We start from the raw sequence: 16,416 nt of genomic DNA, 5'->3' as shown, positions 1-16,416 counted from the left end.
AGCAACTTAACAGGACCATCTGTCCAGTGTCCAACGACACTGGACGATAACGGCCTGTTCCTCCAGGTGCCGAGGCGCAGACCGATGGACTTGTCCTTGTTAACTTTTGCTCCTGCCACCGCTTCGTATATTCGGAGAGCATCTTCTACTCGAGGTAGTTGTGCTTCCTCAGACACGATGGGAGTGACGTCGTCCGCATACGCAGAAGTAAACTTACCGCATCCGATCTCATTAGGGTTGCCACCCAACTTCTCCAGCCTCCGCAGCAATGGCTCCAGGGCCAAAACATACAGGACCGGAGACAAGGGGCACCCTTGACGAACAGACCGCCTGATCAAAAACGGCTCCGTTAGGTAACCGTTTATCTGGACGGTGGACTTAATGCCGCTGTACATAGCGGAGATCCACCCGCGAAAGCCCGGGCCTATCCCAACCGCTTCGAGGACGGCCTCCAGGTACCGATGGTCGACCCTATCGAATGCTTTACTTTGGTCTAAGTGGACCACTGCCCCTCCTTTGCCGGCTAATTTCCCAACCCTGTCTAAGGTGTAGCGGAGAAGGTGAAGATTGTCCTGGATCGACCTGCCTGGGATTGCACAGGTCTGTGCCTTCCCGACAAGCTTCTCCACGACCGCCGTCAACCTTTTAGCTAACACCTTGGCCAAAATCTTTAGCTCTACGTTGAGTAGAGTTATGGGCCTATAGTTACTAATGCTATCCCCCTTGCTTGGGTCCTTCTGTATCAGCGTCACAACTCCCCGGCTTACAGAACTGGGAATTCTCCCATTCTTCTGCCAGTTTGCATAGACGCCTGCCAGAATCTCCCCAAACAAGTCCGGCATTGCTCGGTAAAACTCGTAGGGCAGACCATCCAGTCCCGGAGACTTTTCCCCAGCGCACTCGGCCAGCACCTCTCTTACCTCCGCGGGAGTGATCAGGCCTTCACAGCATTCAGCCTCGCGCGCCGAGAGTCGAGGCCCGCCAGCTAGGAAGTCCCTTAAGGGCTCCCCACGCTCAAACGGACCGCTCCCCCCGAACACCCGAGCAAAATGCTGGTGAAGGGCCTTTTGCATCTCCTCCTGTCCATAGATCCTGCGTCCCTGCCCGTCAGTCAAAGACCCAATGCAGGACTTCTTGCCCTTCTGACTCTCCACATGGCGAGCCCATCTGGCTGCGTTGATACCTTCTCGTTTCCCAGCGCGTAACTTAGCTCTGACTCGGCATCCTTCGTGTTTGGCATTGAGGTGACGATAAAAGACCGTTCTCGCCGCCGTCACTCTGGATGTGGTGCCAGATTCCATTGCCTCATCTAGACTCCTGACTAAGTCACCCTCTATTCTAGTCCTATCTAAACTTAGCTGATTGCTAAATCTAATGGACTCAAGTCGTATGGCTCTCTTGAGGGCGTGCCACCATCTATTATTAATGATGGTGCCACATAATGCCCTCTGCACTAACTCCTTAATCCGGGTACGAAAAGTTACACAAGTCAAAATAGACTTGTTCATTTTCCAATACCCGGGTCCCTGTCTATGACACTTATCCATATGCACCTCACACGTCACAAGTTTGTGATCCGAGTAAGGCACAATGCAAAATGTGGACAGCTAAAACTATTCTTATCTCTTTCCTTAACAATTATTCTATCTATATACGATCTGCGTGAGCCGTCGTTATTACTCCACGTCCACTGTGGAACGCTCGGCTCATCCAGTCGGTTACGGTCTACTAGATTAAAGCTCTCTAGTAGACCTTTGAGGCAAGAATTTCCTTTCCTATCAGTGGAGCCTACACTATCAACTCGCGCATCGAGAATAGTGTTGAAGTCCCCTAACAATACTATGGTTTTAGACGTCAATAGAAAGTACTCCAGGTTCCGAAAAAAATCCGACTGCCTGTGTCCGTTAGGAGCGTAGACAGCCACCAACCTGAGGGACTGCTTACTTTCATGTGTTACATCTAGGACGACCAGCCTACCTTCTGGGTCCAGAAAGACAGTACGTATCTGCAAATCCAAGTTTTTCTTGATGAGGACTGCCACGCCTGCACCTCCCCTCCGGCTCGGAGAAATAAATTTCTCGTAACCATTGAGGAGGGGCGAGAACGCTTCAGGTCCCTTCATCTTGGACTCGGTTATTACAGCCACATCTATTCTATGTGAAATGAGGTCGTGCAGAAAACAAGCCTGTTTCCATTTCGACCCCATTCCACGCACATTTAAACTACCCAACTTAATCATTGAAAAAATAAAGGTAGAAAATGAGGACTTACGGTTGTGAGAGGGAGCATGGCACTTTTTGTTTGCCAACCTCCCCTCCTCCTTCCGTTTCTGCTGGGCTCTTTCTCGGGGTTGCCACCGGGCTCTGGTTTGGGGTGGCTGCCGGGCTGACAATCAATCTGCCCTCTTTTACGTCGTTAGAGACGTCAATTATCAGTTTGTTTCTAACGTGCTCTTGAAATTCGGTTAGAAATCCTTTTTAATCCTCCTTATACACATCTATATTAAAATATGCTTTCAGTTTAGTATTCTGCCTCATTATTATTATTTTTTATTTTCCTAAATATATGTGTGTGTGTCTGTGTGTGTGTGTGTGTGTGCGTGTGAGTTCTCACTCACAAACCAATATTACATGGTAGTGTGTACCGTCATCATAACCATCACCATCATCATCATCACCACCACTGCCCTTGCCATCTGTTTTGTCATTGTCATCATCATCATCATTGTCATGATGATCAACATCATCATTTAACGTTCATACTCCATACTGTCATGGGTTAGATGGTTTAACAGGATCCGATGTATCCAAGGACTGTAACAAGCTCCAATGTCTGTTTTGGCATGATTTCTACAGCTGGATGCCCTTCCTAACACCAACGACTTTACAGTATGGACTGGGAGTTTTTTTTTCATGCCAGTCTGCACTACTGTGGCTGCTAAGTAGTTCACAGGATTATGTGCTCTGAAGGAAGTGATGATGGTTGGGGAAATCAGCTTCATGCAAAGGTTTGAGGGGATTACTATAAGAGAATGGGCAGCACAGGATCCTGTCAAGGAATCTTTCACTAACTGCTTTAGGTGCCTCTGTTTTCATGAATGTCAGCTTAAAACTTCTGCTTTTCCATCATGTTTGGGAAAGTACCCCTCTTCAGGCCTCCTAGTCTTGCACAATATAAGGTGACTTCAATAGAGCTGGCAGCATGAAAAAGAAGCACCCAGTACACACTGTAAAGTGGTCAGCATTAGGAAGAACACCTAGCCATAGAAACTATTACCAAAGAAAACAATGGAACATGTTGCAGTCCTTGAAACCATCAGATCCTATCAAACCATCCAAACCATGCTAGCTTGAAACCTGGACATTAAATGATGATGACGAGGATGATGATGATGATGATTGTAATTCTAGGTAAAATAATTTTAATTGTTATGAATGATTGCACTACCACCACCACCACCACCACCACCATCATCATTATTGTCGTTGTCGTCGTCATCATCATCAACATCATCGTCACTATCATCATTTTAATGCTCACTTTTCCAAGCTTGCATGGGTGGAATAAAGCTTAACAGATGTAGAGTTTCTTTGGTTAGATGCCCTTCCTGTCACCAAAACTCACCTATTTCCAAGCAAGGTAATATTTCAGCAAGACCAGACACATTTTTGCAGAATATTGGAAATGAATGACACAGCTTGTACGATGGTGATGTTTATTTACAGTTGTCATGTGATACCAGGGCAAGGAGATGCAAGCATACACAAATATATACATATATTATAATCATCATCAGTGTTTTCATCACTTAACAGCCATTTTCCATGCTGGCATGGACAATTTGGTTGGATGATTTGAAAGGAGGTGGATAGCCAAAGACTGCACCAAGCTCTTCCATCAGTTTTGGCATAGTTTCTATAGCGTGAATGCCCTTCCTAATGCCAACCACTTTACAGAGTGTACAGGGTGCTTTTTACATGGCACCAGCACCAATAAGGTCATCAAGTAATATGTAAGACAATGACAAAGGCTCCTCAAGTGAAGAAGGAGTAGTATTAAGAGAGGTGCCAGGTGATGAGAGGTTAAAGGATAGAAACAAGTGTCTTTCTGTAGAGGCGACACATGGCTACCCCGTGTGTCAGAGGAGAGAGAGGGAGAGAGGATGGTGAAGATGTGCCAGGGTGCACCCTCAGGGTACAAGGAGGTGAATGTAAGTGGAGTTGCACAGAGGATTGAACAGGGTGAGTGAGCAAGGTAAAGTAAAGTTTCCTTCTTGAGCCATGCCAACTCATAAGGGCTGATTTCCCCATTTCCATGATGTATAAATTCTGCACCTGGATGGGACACCGGTCCATCACAGGGTTACTCGTTTTTGCCAGCTGTGTAGACCTGAGCAATGTGAAATGAAGTCCAACACTCTACTAAGACATGTACCTCCATGAGTGAGCAAGGAGTTCACAAGGGTGCAAACAGAGAGAAGAAGACAGAGGGAGCAGGGTAGGGAAATGTAATAAATAGTGAATACAGTGTGTATAGGGGAGTGGAAGGATAACCATGATATTTATGGGCAGGAGGAAGACAGGGGAGAGAGATATGACAAAGCAACATTGGAGAGCAGGGAAACAAAGAGAGAGAGAGAGATAAAGAGAATACAGTGCATGGTGAGATGTAGTCTGGTTCATTGGGGAGGAGTTGGAGATTAATGTAACATGTGGGGGAGAGCATGTAATGCACAGCACTTCTAGAACTCGCTTTCATCAGACAAGCTTCTTTCAGTTTCTCTCTACCAAATTAATCCACTCACAAGGCTTTGGCCACAGGTGCTACACAGTGGGACTGAACCCAAAACCATGTGGCTGGGATAGCAAACTCATTAACTACTCAGCCACACCTGCACAATAATCACACCTGGTGAGATAATTTCAATGCTTGTGCATCATTATAACACTAGATAAGATAATTTGGATAACTTTGGTATCATGCATGAACTAGACAAATATGTTGAATGAATTTACAATAGGATTGAAGGAGAGGTCAAGACTGAGCAATAACTTGTAGGAGAGTGAGAAAACAATACAATACTAAAAAAACAGAACCTGCACACCTTTCACAAAAGGTAATAGGAAAACCTTGATCCTATTTATAGTTTTACTATCAGAAACAATTTATTAAACTGTGAGCAATATAATAATCTAAACAGGTATTGCCACTCTGTACCAAAATATATAAATAAATAATAATAACTCTTCCTTGTTTGATAAAAGAAAAAAGCTGCTCTACTTTGACAGATGTCAACCAGGTGAGATTTGTTGTCAATGTCATAAGGTGAATGAAGAAAGAAAAGTTGAGTATCAGCTATTTAAGACAACAAGAATCAGAACTAGGCCTTGTTCTAATGAAGAAAATTTATTGAGATAAGTGGAGACTCTGATCTGACAATTATAGAGTGGATTTTTTTCTCATAACCTATAAAAAAAAACTTGAAATCAAACTGTAATGCACAAGGCATTTTAGGGAACTGGCAGTCAAGTGTACCAACTTAATACTATATTGGTACTTTATTTTATTGACCCCAGAGGATTGAATCCAGATCCAAAGGATCTGGATTCAGAATCTAAAGAACTGAAAAAAATACTGCAAAGTACTTTTACTGATGCTCTAACAATTCTATTGATCCAGCATCCTAACTGTAATATAAATAATAAAACCCTTTTTTAATTTAAAAAAGATCTTGGATTCTAGCCACTCATGGCACCTTTTCATAGCAAATTGAACTGAACCAACAAACATTGACCCTTTTGATGCTGAACCATCTGAGTCCACCTGTGGTTTTATGATATAAACTTGGTTATTTTAAATTAATCTGAATTAAAACCTTACCATCAAAATTTCATGTTAATTTAAGTTCCAAACAAAAGTTTAATAACTACAAAGTTATTTTACTAAATTCTTCATTCTTTTCGAAATTTTATTGGAGCAAAAACAATGAATTTCAGCAGAAATATAATAGAAATGTTAGATGAATTAGCTTTGAATGATATACTGCACTGGTAACAGGATACAAATTATTGACAAGAAATTTGCTCAATACAAATAAGTTATACATATATATATATATATATATATATATATATATATATATATATATATATATATATATATATACAGTGGGAGAAAATAAATATTCGTACATGTCAAAATTCTTCATTTATTTAATTTCTAATGAACATAAATGGGATATACCAATACTATATTTGCATACACATGCATAAACTAAGAACATGCAAAAGAAACTAATAAATTATAGTAACTAATGAATTTATATACAATTATAAATATTTAGGGGTGAAAAAAGTATTCGTACAGAATAAATTTATGAGTTTTTATGCCACAAAATACTGTTAAAATAATTTTTTTTTTTTTTACTAGAACTTTCTCGTTTGTTCCAATAATCTTATCAGTGGTCATTTTTAAGTGTCAAAACGCTAGCTTCTTCATTCAGCACTGAGACAACATAAAGTAGTGTCGTAATAATGGCGTAAAGTAAACAACTCACAAATACAGTGATAAACTTAATTATTGAACAGTGGAAAGCAAGTAAAAGTTACAGGAAAATATCACAGACCTTTTGTATTCCATTTTCTACCATATCTTTATTTATTCAAAGATATAAAAAATCGGGAACTGTTGAAAACAGAATAAGAGCAGGTGCACCACGCAAGATCTCCCCTAGATCTTTAAGAAAAATGAAGCAAAGAATCGAAAAAAATGCAATGATCACCAGAAAAGAGTTTCAAGAAGATTTGTTAGCTGCAGGGACTAGTGTTACACTACAAGCAATCAGCAATAAACTTCATAGGAATGAACTGAAGTCATGCTCTCCTAGAAAAACTCCGTTGTTGACTAAAAGGCATAGAGATGCCCGTTTAAAATTTGGTTATGAACATAAAAATAAATCTGATACATTCTGGGAAAATGTTCTTTGGACAGATGAGTCGAAAATTGAATTGTTTGGACGAAATTCACGTAGTCATGTTTGGAGGAAAGGTGGTATCACCTATTCACCAAAAAATACAATTCCTACTGTAAAGTTTGGAGGTGGCAACATCATTGTGTAGGGGTGTTTCTCTGCAAATGGCACTGGAAATTTACATGTGATAGATGGTAGAATGAATGCAGAGATGTACCAAAATATTTTGAGCAATAATTCATGGGACTCTGTAGAAAAGCTCCAGCTTTGTGAAGGTGGGTTTTACAACAAGATAACGACCCTAAGCACACAGCAAAATCTACCAAAAATGGATTGTCAATCACAATATAAAATTATTAGAATGGCCAAGCCAGTCACCTGACTTGAACCCCATTGAAAATTTGTGGCGTTATTTGAAAATTAAAACTCATTCAAGAGCCCCAATGTGCATTCCAGATTTTAAGAAAATTTATCAAGAAGAATGGGAAAAAATTCCTAAAGAAACATGCGAGTCATTGATTAAGAACTACAAGAAGACATTGGTTGAAGTGGAACTGAATAATGGTTATGCTATGAAGTATTAAATCAGAATTATCAGTTATTCATGTTCTGTACGAATACTTTTTTCACCCCTAAATATTTATATTTGTATATAAATTCATTAGTTACTATAATTTATTAGTTTCTTTTGCATATTCTTAGTTTATGCATGTGTATGCAAATATAGTATTGGCATATCCCATTTATGTTCATTAGAAATTAAATAAATAAAGAATTTTGATATGTAAGAATATTTATTTCCCCCCACTGTATATATATATATATATATAAGTCAGTAAATAGTGGGGTTGTGTTAACCGCACATGGAGAAGTAATAGGAAAATGAAAAATAATAATAAGGCAGAATGCTAAGCTGAAAGCATATTTTAATATAAATTTCTAACCGGCTTTCATTGGATGGCAAATTTTCAAGAAGAGGGAGAATGAAAATGTTTTTTACAAAAAAGTAAAAAATGAAAAAAATAATATATAAAAAAAATAATATATAAAAAAATAAATATACCAATACCTTATATTGTCTTTGAGCTTTTAAAGTTCAATGGTAATCCATGTAGATAATAGTTGGATAAATAAGGATGCATGAAAATTGAGAGTTGTGTTAGGTTTAAAAATGGAGCTAATGGTTTATGTGTTAAGCAGTAAGTGTGGTGTCAAAACAGGAAGTGTGTGTAAGGGGAGACAAATCTCTTTAGTTGGAGTTATGGACTCTTTGTCAACAGGAAGTTTATGTCTGTTCCTAGAGAAATAAGGTCACTGAGATTTGTCTCCCCTTACACACACTTCCTGTTTTGACACCACACTTCCTGCTTAACACATAAACCATTAGCTCCTTTTTTTTAAAACCTAACACAACTCTCAATTTCATGCATCTTTATTTTTCCAACTATTATCTACATGGATTACCATTGAACTTTAAAAGCTCAAAGACAATATAATGTATTGGTATATTTATTTCTTTATATATTATTTCTTTTATATATTATTTTTTTCATTTTTTACTTTTTTGTAAAAGACATTTTCATTCTCTCTATTTTTGAAAATTTGCCATCCAATGAAAGCCGGTTAGAAATTTATATTAAAATATGCTTTCAGTTTAGCATTCTGCCTTATTATTATTTTTCATTTTCCTATATATATATATATATATATATATATATATATATATATATACTGGAGAAGTCTATATGTATGTGTTATGTATAGAATGATTGTATAGTAAAAATTCAAAGTTTTAACTGAGAATCAAAAAAGATATTTTTGTATTTATGAAGCAAATAACATTGGATGTCATAGGAACTTATATGTACTGATACATTAGTTTTCATTGTGAATCTGTTGAAGATTTGCAGAAAAACTTCCAAATCAGAAAGAATGCTTACAATTTCAAAAGCTTATTGGTTAACTGAGATTAAAATGCTTTGAAAGACACAAGAAAGCTTTACAAAAAAAAAAAAAAAAATGAAAGTAAAAGACATTTTGTGTGACCATGAAATAAAACTCCATTTTAAAAGTTGGTCAGTGAATATAATGTCTGCGAAAGATTTAAGATGGTTGAAGATTAAAGGCCAAAGGTCTCCAGTTGACAAAAGATAAGTTATAAGATTCCAGATTCACTATTTGAGGATAATATTACATAAAGCCAGCAAGTCTAGTTGAAAAGAAACCCGTAGCATCAGACAATGTATATTACATGACAAGATAAAAAATAAGATCAAAAAATAACCCTACCTATGATTCAACAATTTTCTGGAAGTAGAAATAGAGGCCAAAACTAAATATATTCAGATTTAATTCTTAAGAAGAAAATTTACCCATACTTTATAGCTTAACAATTGCAGTACATGTGAGAGCAAAACCAAATGACATCAACTTTTTTTTTTCTTATGGAAGAGAGTAAAACATGTTTAAATATAATGCAAGAGATGAAAAAGAATCAACACAGAAATTTTCAGTGTCTGTCAACTTACTTGAGTCCACACTTAAAAAGTGTTAGAAAATAGCCAAGATTTTATTTCTCTACTTGATTAAAATGAGTTGTCATACTAAATATGTTATCTAATCTTACTTCTTCAGAACAAGCTCTCTTTGGAATTGCCTCCCTGTCCACATTTTCCCCTACATATACTGGAACAGTCATACATGCACATCCAGCAGAGCATGCTAGCTTCATTTCTTTCAAGCCTTTGCATGTCCTCTATAGTAAGAATCTATGTTTCACTGCCATGCAACATGGCTGTTTACACACAGGCATTATACAATCTGCCTTTCACTCTGAAGGAGAGGTCCTTTGTTGCCAAACAGAGGTAGTAGCTCTCTGAACTTCGCCCAGCCCATTCTTATTCTAGCAGCTACCCTCTCAGAGCATCTTCCTCCACTATTGACTTGGTCACCTAGGTAACAGAAACTGTCTATTATTACATCTAAAGATTTTCCCAGGCATTTGACAGGGTCTATTTTCTGTATATTCCTAGTGTCTATTTTACCTTTACATCTGCACTTACAAAGACTACTTTTTCTATTAACCTTCCTCAAATACTGCTGTACTTACTATGTGTCCACCATATGGAGTTTCTACCAACTTCTTTTCTACATATTAAGCAGGGCCATCTCCCTGAAGGGATCAGTGATTTGTCTATTTCCCTGCTTACTAGGACTTTGGTCTTAGCCATATTAACTCTAAGGTCCTTTGATTCTAGACTTTGCTTCCAAACCTGAAATTTCTTGTTTGGTTCTGGTAGTGATTCAACTATAACTACAAGGTCATTAGCACAGAGAAGCTCCCAAGGGCAGCCAGTCCTAAATTCCTGTTATGGCTTGGAGGACTATGATGAACAACAGGTGAACTCCTACACGTATGCTGAATTCACTGCTATACTTGCTGCCAACCTTTACCTTACTAACAGCTTCCCTGCAGATGGTTTGTACAGCTCTCATCAACCACTCATTTATCCCTAGCTTCAACATTGACCACCAGATAAAGGAGTAGTGGACCCTGTCAAAGGCTTCTTTCTATATCAACAAAAGCCAGGTAAGAGGTTTATTTTTGGCTAAGTATTTTGCCTGCAGTTGCCTAAGCAGGAAGATAACATCAATAATGCTTCTTCCTGGCACGAAACCAAACTGCATCTCATCTAGACTAACTCCCTTCCTGATTAGTTGAGCTATGACCCTCTCAGTAACTTTCATCAGTTGGTCCAGCAATTTGATACCTCTACAATTATTTCTCTTTTACCATTGTAGCAGATGACTATAATGCTGCCACACCAGTAATTTGGTATGACTCCCTCCTGGATAACTTGATTAACTATGCGGATGACTAGACTGTATCCCATTTCAGTGGTGATTCCTGATGGGCTGGGGGCTTTCCTTGTCTCCATATCCTTCATAGCTTTATCTACCAAGCTACTGTCTATTCAGATGGCTGGTACCTCTATTGGGTCCACATTAGGTAGGATCTCCTTCTCTCTTGTATTCTCTACACTTAGCAGCCTCCCATAGTGGCACTTCCAAGCCTCGTTCTTTGCAGAGTTACTAACTGCAAGTGAGCTATCATCCATGTGAACACACTTCTCACCAACAACATCTCAATTTTCCTTGACATACTGTCTTGCAAACTGAAACACCTCAAGCTGTTGATCCTCACACTACAAAACATTGACAAACTTCTTTGTTTATAATACAATTATGATTTTGAGTTGCAACTGACATACTTAAAATTTTCTTTGGGTTTTCATATTTCAGGTCTAAAATGATTAGTAGTACTCTAGTTGCCTTTTGGTTTATATATTTGCAAATACTTCCCCTTGATAATATTTTTCAAAATATAGTAGTTAATGCCAACAATCTGCCACTGACCATAAGAAAATAATAGAGTATCAAATTTCTTTATTGGATGTAAATACTATTCACTCATGGTAAGAGCCAAAAATGGTTTTAGGTTGATGGCTTAAAATAGATGACCTAGCTCTATAGAAATGCCACATTGACCAAATTTGATCCTATTTTCTTTTTCCGTTTCTTTTTCTTTGGTAATTGGTTTGTTTTGGTTCTGAAGAAAATAGTTTGGGATATTGTCTCCCTATATTTTTCAGTTGATCAATTGATCTATTTATAAGATTGAACCATGAATGCAACCAAATACATCCCTGAAAGGGCTGTAAGCCTATAATAAATGAATAAGTGGATATAACCCATTATTTCTGTCTATTGTTATATATATATATATATGTATGTATTAGGTTGTCCAGAAAGTTCTGAGCATTTTTGAGCTAAATCTTTTAATGCTTCATTGAACACACCTGAAACGTAACACAGTAAAAACTTTGGCATTGCTTGAAGTGGTAGTGCATCACTTCTTTGTTCCTGACTAAAAATAGATTTATCTTTCATTCTGGTTACCCTTTATTGACATTTGAAGTGGATAAAAAAAAATTTCATATTCGCGTTGTAATGCTTTCCTTTTTTTAAAAAAAGGAGAAAATGCTGCAAAGACTTGCAAAAGCATTTGTGAAGTTTATGGTGATGATGCTGCAGGTGAATCAATTGTTCGAAAGTGGTTTGCAAAATTTAAAGCTGAACAGTTTAGCTTGGAAGATGGCAGTTGCAGTGGAAGACCTTCAAAATTGGATGATGTTTTGAAGGCAAAAACCGAAGGAAACTCAAATGTCATAACTAGAGAACTTGCAGAGGAGTTCGAAGTTTCTAGAAGTACAGCTCATGGACACCTAGTGAAGCTAGGATACATTTCTCACTTTAATGTATGAGTCCCTCACAAACTCTCAGAAAAGAATTGTTTAGACCAGTATATATAGAAAATGTAGTGTGAAAAAGATCTCGGAGTTTGCGTAACGATCCTCCAAAACAGCAACCAAAGATGAATGAGGTGTAAAAATATATTTACCCAAACGTATATCCTTCATCAGCAGAATTTTTCAAAATTATAAATCCGAGAATGCTAATAAAAATTGTGCTGATGAAGGATATATGTTTGGGTAAATATATTTTTACACCTGAGGAATTTCAACCATGTTTCGTGGTCTGCTACCACAACAGCTCCTTTATAGGATCCAGTTAGCTCAAGACATCATCAGGAGAAACCACGTCCGGTTTCGGCCCTTACTCCTCTACCATTTTGACGTGGCGGGGCCCCCCTTTCGGAGGTGTCTTCAGCTCTGGTATTGGGTGCATGTCTTCTTTCTTCTATTCCCTGGCCTCTTTGATGCAGCATCGAGTGTCAGCGTCCGACTGACTGTCATGTCAAATTCCCCTTTTTATACCTGCTGCTAGGCTCCAGCAGGCTGCCCCAGCAAGTTGTCACGTGTTCATTAATCTTGAAATGCACGTCCACAATTAATCAAGGTCAGGTAAATTCGTTATTTTTTCCTTTTTTGCCTTTGTAGTTTGTGAGTATTACTGTTGTTTGGGAGTCGTATTTTAGTAGAGAAATAGTAATTTTGGCTGCTATTTCTAATTTTTGGTGTGTGGTGAAGCAATACTTGCTGAACTCTAAATTTTAAATTGTGTGTGTATATATATATATATATATAGTTTAAAATTAGGATAAAATCTTTATAAGAATTTATCAAGTAGTTAGCGTGAAAAACCTCATAAGGGAAAAATTTATTAATTATTGCCTTTAAATATATTTATTTATATTAAGGACATTACTATACATAAATGTCCCATGCTAGGAGGGACTCTTAAAGTCAAAACTACCATAATAAACACATTGTACCAAACGCAAGGGAATGCAACTCTCGAAGCGAGCCTTTTAAAAACAGATTCAGCTGCAGATCATATGATTTCATAATTAGTGCACAAAATGCATTTTTTAATCGTTAGTGCAGGCATAATCAAGACACATAAAAATGAACAAAAAAATCAACATACCAGACGAACACCAAACGTATCCAGCATAGTACATAGAATTACATATATCTATGTAAAAGGTGGACTTTTCGAATTGCATCTCAGTGCACATGTTTATTCAGAATAAAATTCAGCACTGAATATATTCTGGTTAAAATTACGATTTAAGATTAGGATAAAATCTTTATAAGAATTTATCAAGTAGTTAGCGTGAAAAACCACATAAGGGAAAAAATTTCTTAATTATCATATATATATATAATTATGTGTACATATATATATATACACACACATACACATATATATATATATATATATATATATATATATACAGCCACATACATATATATATATATATATATATATATATATATATATATATACACCCACATACATATATATATATATATATACACCCACATATATACACCCACATATATACACCCACATATATATATATATATATATATATATATATAAAGTGCCCAGTACACTCTGTGAAGTGGTTGAGATTAGGAAAGGCATCCATCCATAGAAACCACAGTAAAATAGACCAATATGAACCCAGGAAACTCCCCAGCAGGCCAGATCCTATCAAACCATCCATCTCACACTAACATGGAAAGTGGATGTTAAATGATGATGAGGAGGAAGAGGAGAATATATGTATTTATCATCATCATCATCATCGTTTAACGTCTGCTTTCCATGCTGACATGGATTGGACGGCTTGACTGAGAACTGGTAAGCCGAGAGGCTGCACCACGCTCCAATCTGATTTGGCAAGATTTCTACAGCTGGATGCCCTTCCTAGTACCAACCATTCTGTGAGTGTAGTGGGTGCTTTTTATGTGCCACCGGCATGTGAGCCATTCAGACAACACTGGCATCAGTCACGCTTGAATGGAGCTTATTATGTGCCACTGGTACAGGTGCTAGTCAGGCAGCACTGGCATTGGCCATGCTTAAATGGTACTTTTTATGTGCCACTGGCACGGGAGCCAGTAAAGCAGAATTGGCATCAGCCATACCCGAATGGTGCTTTTTACATGCCACTGACATAGGTGCCAGTCAGGTAGCACTGGCATCAGCCATGACTACAGCTTAACTTGGCTCAACAGGTCTTCTCAAGCACAGCATATCTCCAAAGGTCTCAGTCGCTTGTCACTGTCTCTGTGTGGTGCAACGTTCAAAGGTTGTTCTTCACCATCTCATCCCATGTCTTGCTGGGTCTACCTCTTCCACAGGTTCCCTCCACTCTTAGGGTGTGACACTTCTTCACACAGCTGTCCTCATTGATACACATCATATGATTATATCAGTGCAGTCATCTCTTTTGCACACCACATATGATGCTTCTTATGTCCAACTTTTCTCTCAGGGCACTTACACTCTGTCATGTATGCACATTGACATTGCACATCCAGTGAGCATACTAGCTTCATTTCTTTCAAGCCTACGAATGTCCTCAGCAGTCTCAGCCCATGTTTCACTGCCGTGTAGCATGGCTGGTTGCACACATACATCATACAGTCTACCTTTCACTCTGAATGAGAGGCCCTTTGTTACCATCAGAGATAGGAGCTCTCTGAACTTTGCCCAGGCAATTCTTATTCTAGCAGCTACGCTCTCAGAGCATCCACCCCAACTACTGATTTGGTCACCTAGGTAACAGAAGCTATCAACTACTTCTAGTTTTTCCCTCTGGCAGCTCTCACCAACCACTCATCTATCACTAGTTTCTGCACTGACCAACAGATAAGGGACCAGGGGACTCTGTCAAAGGCTTTCTCCATGTCAACAAAAGCCAAGTAACAGCGGTTTATCTTCAGCTAGGAATTTCTCCTGCAGTTGTCTTATCAGACCTCAAGAAGAAGAATATAAAGTACTCTCTTGAATGGTCTATTATAGTGAGGGCCCCATACTTTAAGGCAAATATTAGCAAATGTTCTTTATGTATTAGGGAATCCCTTGCGATACTCAGGTCTTTTGGACCAAAAACCTTAAATAAGTTCACCGAGGTAATCCCCTTCTGCAACCATAAGTTTTCCTCCACCTTCTTGAAACTGTATAGAAATAAAAATAAATTTAAAAGCAATAGATAATAACAAGTGTAATAATTTGCGTTAGGGTGATTTGAAACCTCGAAGATTGGTTTTGATACTGCAGTCTGTTTGACAATTCTGAAATGGCACTCTCTTTTTCTTTTTTTTTTTTTTTTAAATCTTCCCATTATTTGCTTAGGCTTGTCTTGGGCTGGTCCATATTGTTTATATATATTTGCTCTTTTACAAAAATCTTTTTTTTTCCCCTTTGTGCATGTCATGACTTTATAGGGTGAGTTTACCCTGATGAGGGTGGTCATCACCAGTTTGCACTCTATTGTGTTTAGAATACAGTGGTGTACACCTGAAATGGCCATAGGTGTTGTATGTAGTTTTCATGAAATTGATTTTACCGATTGATACCTGCTGGGTGCTGTTATTGTATTTTGACCCATGTGTTGTGAACTTTTTGGCCTGTTGAACGGAATTAAATTTTACATGTTTTACCTGCTGGGTGCCTGTTGTTCACTCTTGTATATACCTAACTGGTGTGGACTTGCCTATTGGTGTCTATTGTTTTTGAGTTGTAAAATGTGCCTGAGGGAGATGAAGAACTTTGTGCTTTAACTCTAAATGGTGTTAAACCACTTCTGTCCTTGATTTTTAACCGATGGACTACTTTATGGTACCTCATTTCTTTATTTTATTTTACTTTATTCTATATTGACTTATATCATATTATATTATTATATTATATATTTGAAATTTTTATTCCTTTTATTTGTATTAATTTTAACTTCTATGAAATGATATTTACGTGTATTATATTATACCTTTAATTCAATTTTTTTCATTTGTATGTTATTGGTTGAAACAATATATTCGTGTATAAAATTTTATACTATATATGCTATATTTTTTATTTATTATTTCTTTTTGGGTTATTTTTCTTGTGTTATATCTTCTTATTCC

At 37.7% G+C, this 16,416-nt stretch overlaps 1 protein-coding gene across 2 annotated transcripts in view; it reads left to right on the top strand.

The window, feature by feature from the left end:
- The window catches only part of LOC106868412 (uncharacterized), a 148,342-nt gene that overhangs the window by 25,316 nt on the left and 106,610 nt on the right, over positions 1-16,416 (top strand). The window contains exon 1 of one of the 2 annotated variants that reach the window (XM_089347083.1): positions 15,968-16,129. The exons of the other annotated variant lie outside the window; for it this stretch is intronic. The gene's annotated coding sequence lies outside the window, so the exon portion shown is untranslated. Of the gene's footprint in view, positions 1-15,967; positions 16,130-16,416 lie in introns of those variants that run through there. 2 annotated transcript variants of the gene reach the window in all.

Source organism: Octopus bimaculoides, chromosome 2 (assembly GCF_046866305.1).
Source record: "Octopus bimaculoides isolate indiv1 chromosome 2, ASM4686630v1, whole genome shotgun sequence".
Lineage (NCBI taxonomy): Eukaryota > Metazoa > Mollusca > Cephalopoda > Octopoda > Octopodidae > Octopus > Octopus bimaculoides.
This window is presented reverse-complemented; position numbering and strand designations above follow the sequence as displayed.